Genomic DNA, 8,949 nt, shown 5'->3' on the forward strand with positions numbered 1-8,949 from the left:
AAAAAACAAGAAAAAATGGTAGTAAATCACCTAACTCTAAAACTGAAAGAATTAGAAAGAGAGCAACAAGAAAAGCCCAGAGTGAGCAGAAGGAAGGAGATAATAAAGATCAGAGCAGAAATAAATGACATAGAACCAAAATATAAAAGATCAATGAAACCAATAGCTGGTTCTTTGAAAGGATAAACAAGATTGATGAACCTTTGCCAGACTCACGAAGAAGCAAAGAGAGAGGACCCAAATAAACAAAATCAGAAATGAAAGAGGTGAAATAACCACAGACCCCACAGAAATACAAAGGATTGTTAAAAAATACTATGAACAACTCTATTCCAACAAACTAGACAACATGGAGGAAATGAACATATTCCAAGAAAAATACAACCTTCCAAAACTCAATCAGGAAGAATCTAATAATATCAATAGGCTGATAACTATGGAAGAAATTGAAGCAGTCATCAAAAAGCTTCCAGCAAACAACAGACTGAGGCCAGACAGCTTCACAGGGGATTTTTGCCAAACATGCAAGGAAGAAATAAAATCTATCCTTCTCAGACTATTCTAAAAAATTCAAGAGGAAGGAACACGTCCAAGCTCATTCTTTGAAGCCAGAATTACCCTAATACCAAAAACAGATAAAGACAACACAATGAAAGAGAATTAAAGGCCAATATCCATCATGAACATAGATGCTTATATCATCAACAAAATTCCACCAAATTGGATCCAGCATTACATCAGAAAGATCATACACCATGACCTAGTAGGATTTATCTTGGGGATGCAAGGATGGCACAATATCCGCAAATCAATAAACATGATACATCACATAAACAAATTGAGAGATAAAAATCACATAGTCATATCAATTGATGCAGAAAAGGCATTTGACAAAATCCAACACCCTTTCTTGATAAAAAAAAAACAAACAACTCTCAGCAAGGTGGGAATAGAAGGATCATACCTCAACATAATAAAAGCCGTATATGACAAATCCACAGCCAACATCATACTCAATATGCAAAAACTAAAACCATTTCCCTTAAGAAGAGGCAAAAGACAGGGATGCCCACTCTCACCACTCCTGTTCAACATAGTACTGGAAGTACTAGCCATTGTGATCAGACAAGAAGATGAAATAAAAGGCATCAAATTGGAAAAGAAGAAGTAAAACTGTCCTTATTCACAGATGACATGTTACTGTACATAGAAAACCCTAAAGACTCCATCAAAAAATTAATAGACTTAATAAATGAATTTCACAATTTAGCAGGATTCAAAATTAACGCCAAAAAACTATGGCATTTCTATACACCAATAGTGAACTTACAGAAAGAGAGACTAAAAAAACTATCCCATGCACCATTGTACCCCAAAAATTAAGATACCTGGGAATAAACTTAACTAAGTAGGTAAAAGACCTGTACTTGGAAAACTACAGGACACTAAAAAAAAAAAAATAGAGGAAGATATAAACAGATGGAAGTACATACTGTGTTCATGGATTGGTAGAATCAAAATCATTAAAATGTATTTACAACCCAAAGCAATCTATAAATTCATTGCAATCCCCATTAAAATACCAACAGCATATTTCACACACTTAGAACGAAATCTCCAAAAATTCATCTGGAATAAAAAAAGACCCCGAATAGCTGCAGAAATTCTGAGAAAGAAGAACAAAGTAGGAGGGATCTCAATACCAGATATCAAGTTGTATTACAAAGCCACTTTTCTCAAAACTACCTGATACTGGCACAAGAACAAACATATAGATCAATGGAACAGAAGAGAGTACCCAGAAATCGACCCAAACCACTATGCAGAATTAATATTTGACAAAGGAGGCAAGAACATACAATGGAGTCAAGACAGTCTCTTCAATAAATGGTGCTGGGAAAATTGGACAGATACATGCAAACAATGAAACTAGACCACCAACTTACACCATACACAAAAATGCACTCAAAATGGATAAAGGACTTAAACATAAGACAGGAAACCATAAAACTACCAGAGGAATCCAAGGCAGCAAAAATCTCAGACATATGCCAAAGCAATTTCTTCACCGATACAGCTACGAGCGCAATGGAAACTAAAGAGAAAATAAACAAATGGCACTACATCAAATTAAAAGCTTTTGTACAGCAAAAGAAACCATGAACAAAACAACAAGAAAGCCACTGCATGGGAGAACATATTTGCCAATGTTATCACAGATAAGGGTTTAATCTCCAACATTTACGGGGAACTCATACAACTTAACAAAAGGAAGATAAAAAATCCAATCAAAAAAGGGGCAATGGACCTAAATAGATACTTTTCAAAAAAAGACATAAGGAAGGTCAAGAGACATATGAAAACATGCTCAAAGTCACTAATCATCTGAGAGATGCAAATCAAAACAACAATGAGGTACCACCTCACACCTGGAAGAATGGCTATCATCAACAAATCAACAAACAAGTGCTGGCGAGGATGCAGAGAAAAAGGAGCCTTGTGCACTGCTGGTGGAAATGCAGACTGGTGCAGCCACTGTGGAGATCAGTATGGAGTTTCTTCAAAAAACTAAAAATGGAACTCCCATTTGACCCAGTGATCCCACTTCTAGGAATATATCCCAAGAAACTAGAAACAACAATCAGAAGGGATATATGCACCCCTATCTTCAAAGCAGCACAGTTTACCATAGCTGACATTTGGAAACAGCCTAAGTGCCCATCAGCAGATGAGTGGATTAGAAAACGGTGGTACATCTACAAAATGGAATACTACACTGTGGTAAAAAGAAGGAATTCTTACCATTTGCAATAGCATGGGTGGAACTGGAGAGCATTATGCTAAGCAAAATAAGCCAGTCAGAGAAAGTTAAATATCACATGATCTCACTAATTTCTGAAATCTGATGAACAACATAAACTGATGAACAAAAAGAGATCCAGATAGAGAAGCATCAATAAGATTGTCAAACCTCAGAGGGAAGGAAGGGGAGGGTGGGGGTATAGGGGAGAGATCAACCAAAGGACTTGTATGCATGCATATAAACCTAACTAATGGACACAGACAACAGTGGGTGAGGGCATGAGTGTGTGTGTGGGGGCAATAAAAACATATATGTAATACCTTAATCAATAAAGAAAAAAATTATAAAAATTAATGTTTTAGAAGGTGAGTGGTATAACTCAAACAAGTCACCTGAATCAGTAAAACAATAAAATTAAAGAATTTTTTTAAAAAGTAACTTTTAGTAAGATGATACTTACTAAAATTTCTCTAAAATTGTCCTATAGAGCAAAAAGGAAGATTTAAAAGATAAACATATTTATAAATATGCTTAAGAATACTTTAAAATAATAATGAGAAAAAAATGTACTGTGCCTTACATGTTAAATCCTGTTATAAATGAACATCATTTCTATGGAACTCTACAGTCTACTTCAAAGGTATTGAAACAACAAAAAACCCATTACTAAAAGTGCTTCACACTCCATTTTAGCTGGCTCTTACAGAATTTATCCTGCACATGGAATATGTTTGAAAACACCCCAGAGAGTCTCAGAATATCTGCAAACATGAAACGGTTTCTCTAGAAGGCACTTATTGATCTTGAATCCAGTTCAGTGGTGGTCAACTACATCTTGAAGCTTGTCATCTTGGGGTGAGAGAGCAATTTGCAGCCAAAGGGCATGTTGCTATAGTTAATTTGTGTGGCTACAAGTCTATTCTATAAGTTTCTCCTCAATGCCAACTATCTGCTGGGAATTAAAGAACAGAAGAAACTTTCCAAACAATTCCAATATTTTGTGTAATAAAGGGTAATCATTACAGAGTTTATATATACTCAGTATCTTAAAGCCATGGATTTTACTAGAGAAAGAAGTGTTTGGCATTAATAGATCAAGCATGTGAATTCTAGAATACTAAATTAAGTCCTTTTTCTCTTGCTTAACAACCAACTATATTCATGGGCTGCAAAATCAAATCCATGACAAAATTGTTAGTGTTTTCCATCATCAAAGCAAAGACCAATATTTTTGCCTGAGTGTCCCACTAACCTTTATCTAGAGCTATTATACTTAAACTTTTTAAAATTGTTTCTTTTCAAATAATTTATTAATTATAACAACAGGGAAGAGCAGTGTGAGGAACTGAATACTTTAGCCAAGCAGTGAAGGCAACAAACTTCCTATAAAACTGCTATCCTGCTTGAATTTTCATATACTAATATAAACCTTCTCCCTTACTTCTGCAAGGTTACCCAGAATTGAGTGCATTTCGTGACCATCACAAGTCTCAGGTCAATTTTCTCTGTTCTTCAATGTTCTGACAAAGACCTCTGGCCCTGCAACTCATCCCTCTGGTAATTCAGTCTTGTTCTCAATGATCTAGATATCCATTGCTAACTTAAAGCAAAAAACATTCAAACCTGTAAAGAATTTTTGAGTTTATTTTTACAGCTGTGGACAATTGCCTGGAAGCAGAATCTCAACCTATTGGGATAATGCTCAGGAGAATGGCAGTTTTTCACCTGATTTTATACATTACAATCAAAAGAGGAGATGTAATTGGGTTACATTACTAGTAAATCCATTGGTGATGGATTAGGGATGCATGGGAGCAAGCAAAGCAGGGGCGGGGGTGGATACAAAGTAAAATGATAGACACATGCTTCCCTTACACAGGTGGGTACAGGATAGTTAACAGTCAACAATTAACACAATAACAGTGAGGGAATTTGTGATCCGTGCCCTGGCTCCATCGTTGTGCTCTGAGGGGTCCAGCAAAAGGGAAGTTTCAAGTTACCCTGACATTCCACAGGTATGTTTGTTAACTTAGATGCAAAAAGGCAATTGGCTCAGTAAAGAATGAAGTTGATCTTTGTCAGGGGAGATACTGGCCTATGACATGACTACCCACTATAAACTGCTCCTTAAGTAAAAGGCTTTTTTTTTTCCTCTATGATCTAATTTTATTGGTATTATATTATTTTTTAATTCCTTTTTTCTTTATTGATTAAGGTATTACATATGTGTCCTTATCCCCCCATTTCCCCTTCACCCCCCCATTCATGCCCTCACCCTCCTGCTGTCTATGGCCGTTGGTTAGGCTTATATGCATGCATACAAGTCCTTTGGTTGATCTCTCCCCCTTACTCCCACCCACCCTACCTTCCCTCTGAGGTGTGATAGTCTGATCCATGCTTCTCTGTCTCTGGATCTGTTTTTGTTCATCAGTATTGCTTTTCATTATATTCCACAAATGAGTGAGATCATGTGATATTTATCTTTCTCTGACTGGCTTATTTTGCTTAGCATAATGCTCTCCAGTTCCATCCATGCTGTTGTAAATGGTAAGAATTCCTTCTTTTTTACCTCAGTGTAGTATTCCATTGTGTAGATGTACCACAGTTTTTTAATCCACTCATCTGCTGATGGGCACTTAGGCTGTTTCCAAAAATAGCTATGGTAAATTGTGCTGCTATGAGCATAGGGGTGCATATGTTCTTTCTGATTGGTGCTTTTAGTTTCTTGGGATATATTTCTAGAAGTGGGATCACTGGGTCAAATGGGAGTTCCATTTTTAGTTTTATGAGGAAACTTCATCCTCTTCTCTACAGTGACTGCACCAATCTGCATTCCCACCAGCAGTGCATGAGGGTTCCTTTTTCTCCACATCCTCGCTAGCACTTGTTGTTTGTTGATAGCCATTCTGACACCTGTGAGATTTTAATTTCAGACTATCCTTTGTGGTAACTTTAGGTCTCTTATATTTACATGGCCACCACACAGGCCTTCTCTGAGTTAGTCAGGTTATTATGTGGCCCCTTTTCATCCATACAAGCACAAGTAAGAGTAGCTAAAGGGCATCCTGAATATAGAAAGCACTATTTGATGCTTCTAGAAATAATTAATAAATTAAGGACATCTGCCTTTTCTTTGACACTAGTGGTTGTTAGGCAGGTGGTAAACTCTTTAGACCAGTGGTTCTCAACCTTGGCTGCACATTAGAATCACCTGGGAATCTTTTTAAAATCCTGATTTCTGGGCCTCATCCTCCGGAAATTCTGTTTCTTTGTTACTAATGTTGTGGCCCCACCCCATAACAAAGAAACAGAATTTCTGGAGGATAAGGCCCAGAAATCAGGATTTTAAAAAGATTCCCAGGTGATTCTAATGGGCAGCCAAGGTTGAGAACCACTGCTTGAGACAGAACAACTCTATGCAAACACAGCTGTCAACTCGTTTTCCTTTTGAGTTCTGCTTCCTTCTGTAGAGCTCACTTCCTGCTTCTGGGCATGCAGAACCAGAGCTGCTACTTGTGAAACAATTCATTTGTTTCACAGTCTGTTCTAGGCTCTGGATTGTAAATGCATGGATATCTTCTCTTGAATTTTTATTGATTTGTTCAGTTTTTCCTCCTTCCAATTGTTTTCCCTCCTTCTTTCTTCTCTTCTAATGGCCTCTCCAGAGATGTCCTGATCCATTCCTAGTCTATTTCTTGTCCTGCCAAGTTTCTCTGGTTTGGAGGAGACATGCATCTGGGAAAATATCTTTGTTACCTATCTCATTTTTTCTTTTCTTCTTCTTCCTCAGAGAACTCTGCTAGGGAAAATGCTTCTTTCAGTTTCCAATTTAAGCTTAAGAGTCTTTAATTCTCCTCCACTTAGAGAATTAATATTTCATCTTTACTTCACTTTCCCAGGAAATCATCTCAAGAGCTTCTAGATAAAAAAGAGCTTTTAAATTAATCAAAGAATAGTCCATAATGAGTTTTCTTTTCTGTTTCCATAATAATCTCATTGGTGGTCCACTGCTTTTCTTCCTCCTTGGCAAATAAAATCTTAGATAGTGTAGAATTTCTGTTCACCTTTGGTCCTTTTAAATCCAGAATGTCCTTCTGTTATTACATCCACTGTCTTTTTCCCAATTAATTCTAAGGCACCTAAACCCCCACTGATAATGATTTTTACTGTTCTCTGAACAGCAGTAGAGATGGTTGAGAATACACCAAATGGCCTAGAAATTGGGGAGGATTTTTTATTCTTTTTGGCATTTATCTCTCCTGTTGCATGCTGAAACTCAGTTGAAATTTCTCTGGGACTAGGGATTACAAGGGAAGCCTCTGCCTTCCTTCTCAATGACATTTGAAATACCTTGTCCTACTGTGGCTACTGTAGCTGAGGCTGAGGAAAATAAGTACTTGCCCCTGTTGTCCTAATAGCCCCATGAGGTCTGGGGTACATTTTTAGAAACAGTTTCTGCAGGCAACGGTGATGCCTGAACAGGAAGAACTTCTATCTTGCAGTCACTGGAAGGTTTGGACTCTGGTCTTTCCTGAGCAGAACATATAGGTTCTTGTTTACTCTCTGTTTTGATACTTTGGACAACAGGCTTGCTCAGAGTTTCCATCTTCAAGGATGTGGGTTGCTTTAGTTATCACTAAAATCTTAATATCATCTTCATCCAACATGATTACATCACAGCTGCCCATGAGTCACTCCTGCTACCCAAGAAGTCAATTGGTAATTTATTGAAGAATAGCATCTCAATTCTATACACTGCAAAATTAGTCAGAATAATGCATATAATTACAATGATTCAACTAGCACAGTGGTCAGCAAACTCATTAGTCAACAGAGCCAAATATCAACAGTACAACGATTGAAATTTCTTTTGAGAGCCGAATTTTTTAAACTTAAACTATATAGGTAGGTACATTGTTATTAAGTTAATTAAGGTACTCCTAAGGCTTAGGAAGAGCCACACTCAAGGGGCCAAAGAGCTGCATGTGGCTCGCAAGCCGCAGTTTGCCGACCATGTATACTAGCCCATTCTACCTCTAGAACAATCCAGCATTGTAAGTAACTACTTGATTAACAGTAATTTCACAAAAATAACCACATAAAAACAAATTTTAATATAGAAGCTTATGTATAAAACCAGAGAAAACGTATTTTCAATAATTACTTTTGGAAAAAGTTATGCCAATATTTCCCCCACAAGAATAAGAAATGTTGCCTTTTTTATAAGTTGAAGTGAAATAAACATTGTGTCATGAGTCCTTGGACTGAGTTAAAACCCTGGCCTTAATGTCTATACTTTTTATTAATATTCACATGCATAAAATCAGGATAATACTGTTTTTCCCTGCTCAATTATAAACTTTCTTAAATTTTCCCTTTATTTCTTCTGTAAGGAAGGAAAATTTCTCCCACTTTTCTAATTTCTTGTGGCTGGACTCATAATCAAATTAACATAAAATGGATTCACAGGAGAGGATGACCAACTTTATTATGTACTAGAGGCCTGGTGCACAAAAATTTGTGCACTCAGGGGGTTCCTCAGCCCGGCCTATGCCCTCTTGCAGTCTGGGACTCCTCGAAGGATGTCCACCTGCTGGCTTAGGCCCGTTTCCTGGGGGATCAGGCCCAAGCTGGCAGTCAGACATCCCTCTGGCAGCCCAGCAGCCCTCGGGGGATGTCCACTTGCCAGCGGGGAACAGGCCTAAGCTGCAGTCGGACATCCTTAGCGCTGCTGAGAAGGCGGGAGAGGCTCCCACCACCACCGCTGTACTGGCAGCCATCAGCCTGGCTTGTGGCTGAGCAGAGCTCCCCCATGTGGGAGCACACTGACCACCAGGGGGCAGCTCCTGCATTGGGCATTTGCCCCCTGGTGGTCAGTGTGTGTCATAGTGACCAGTCATTCCCAGTCATTCTGTTAGGGTCAGTTTGCATATTACCCTTTTATTATATAGGATAGAGGCCTGGTGCATGGGTGAGGGCTGGCTGGTTTGCCCTGAAGGGTGTCCCGGATCAGGGTGGGGGTCCCCACTGGGGTGCCTGTCCAGCCTGGGTGAGGGGCTGATGGCTGTTTGCAGCTGGTCTCACCCCCTTCAGGGTGGGGGTCCCCACTAGGGTGCCTGGCCAGCCTGGGTGAGGGGCTGATGGCT

The 8,949-nt window shown here is 38.6% G+C and overlaps 1 pseudogene; it reads right to left on the reverse strand.

The window, feature by feature from the left end:
- Positions 1–595: 595 nt before the first annotated feature.
- Positions 596–7,470, reverse strand: LOC102261205 (annotated as a pseudogene).
- Between the last annotated feature and the right edge of the window lie 1,479 nt (positions 7,471–8,949).

The sequence above is a fragment of the Myotis brandtii genome, unplaced genomic scaffold, assembly GCF_000412655.1.
Source record: "Myotis brandtii unplaced genomic scaffold, ASM41265v1 scaffold373, whole genome shotgun sequence".
Lineage (NCBI taxonomy): Eukaryota > Metazoa > Chordata > Mammalia > Chiroptera > Vespertilionidae > Myotis > Myotis brandtii.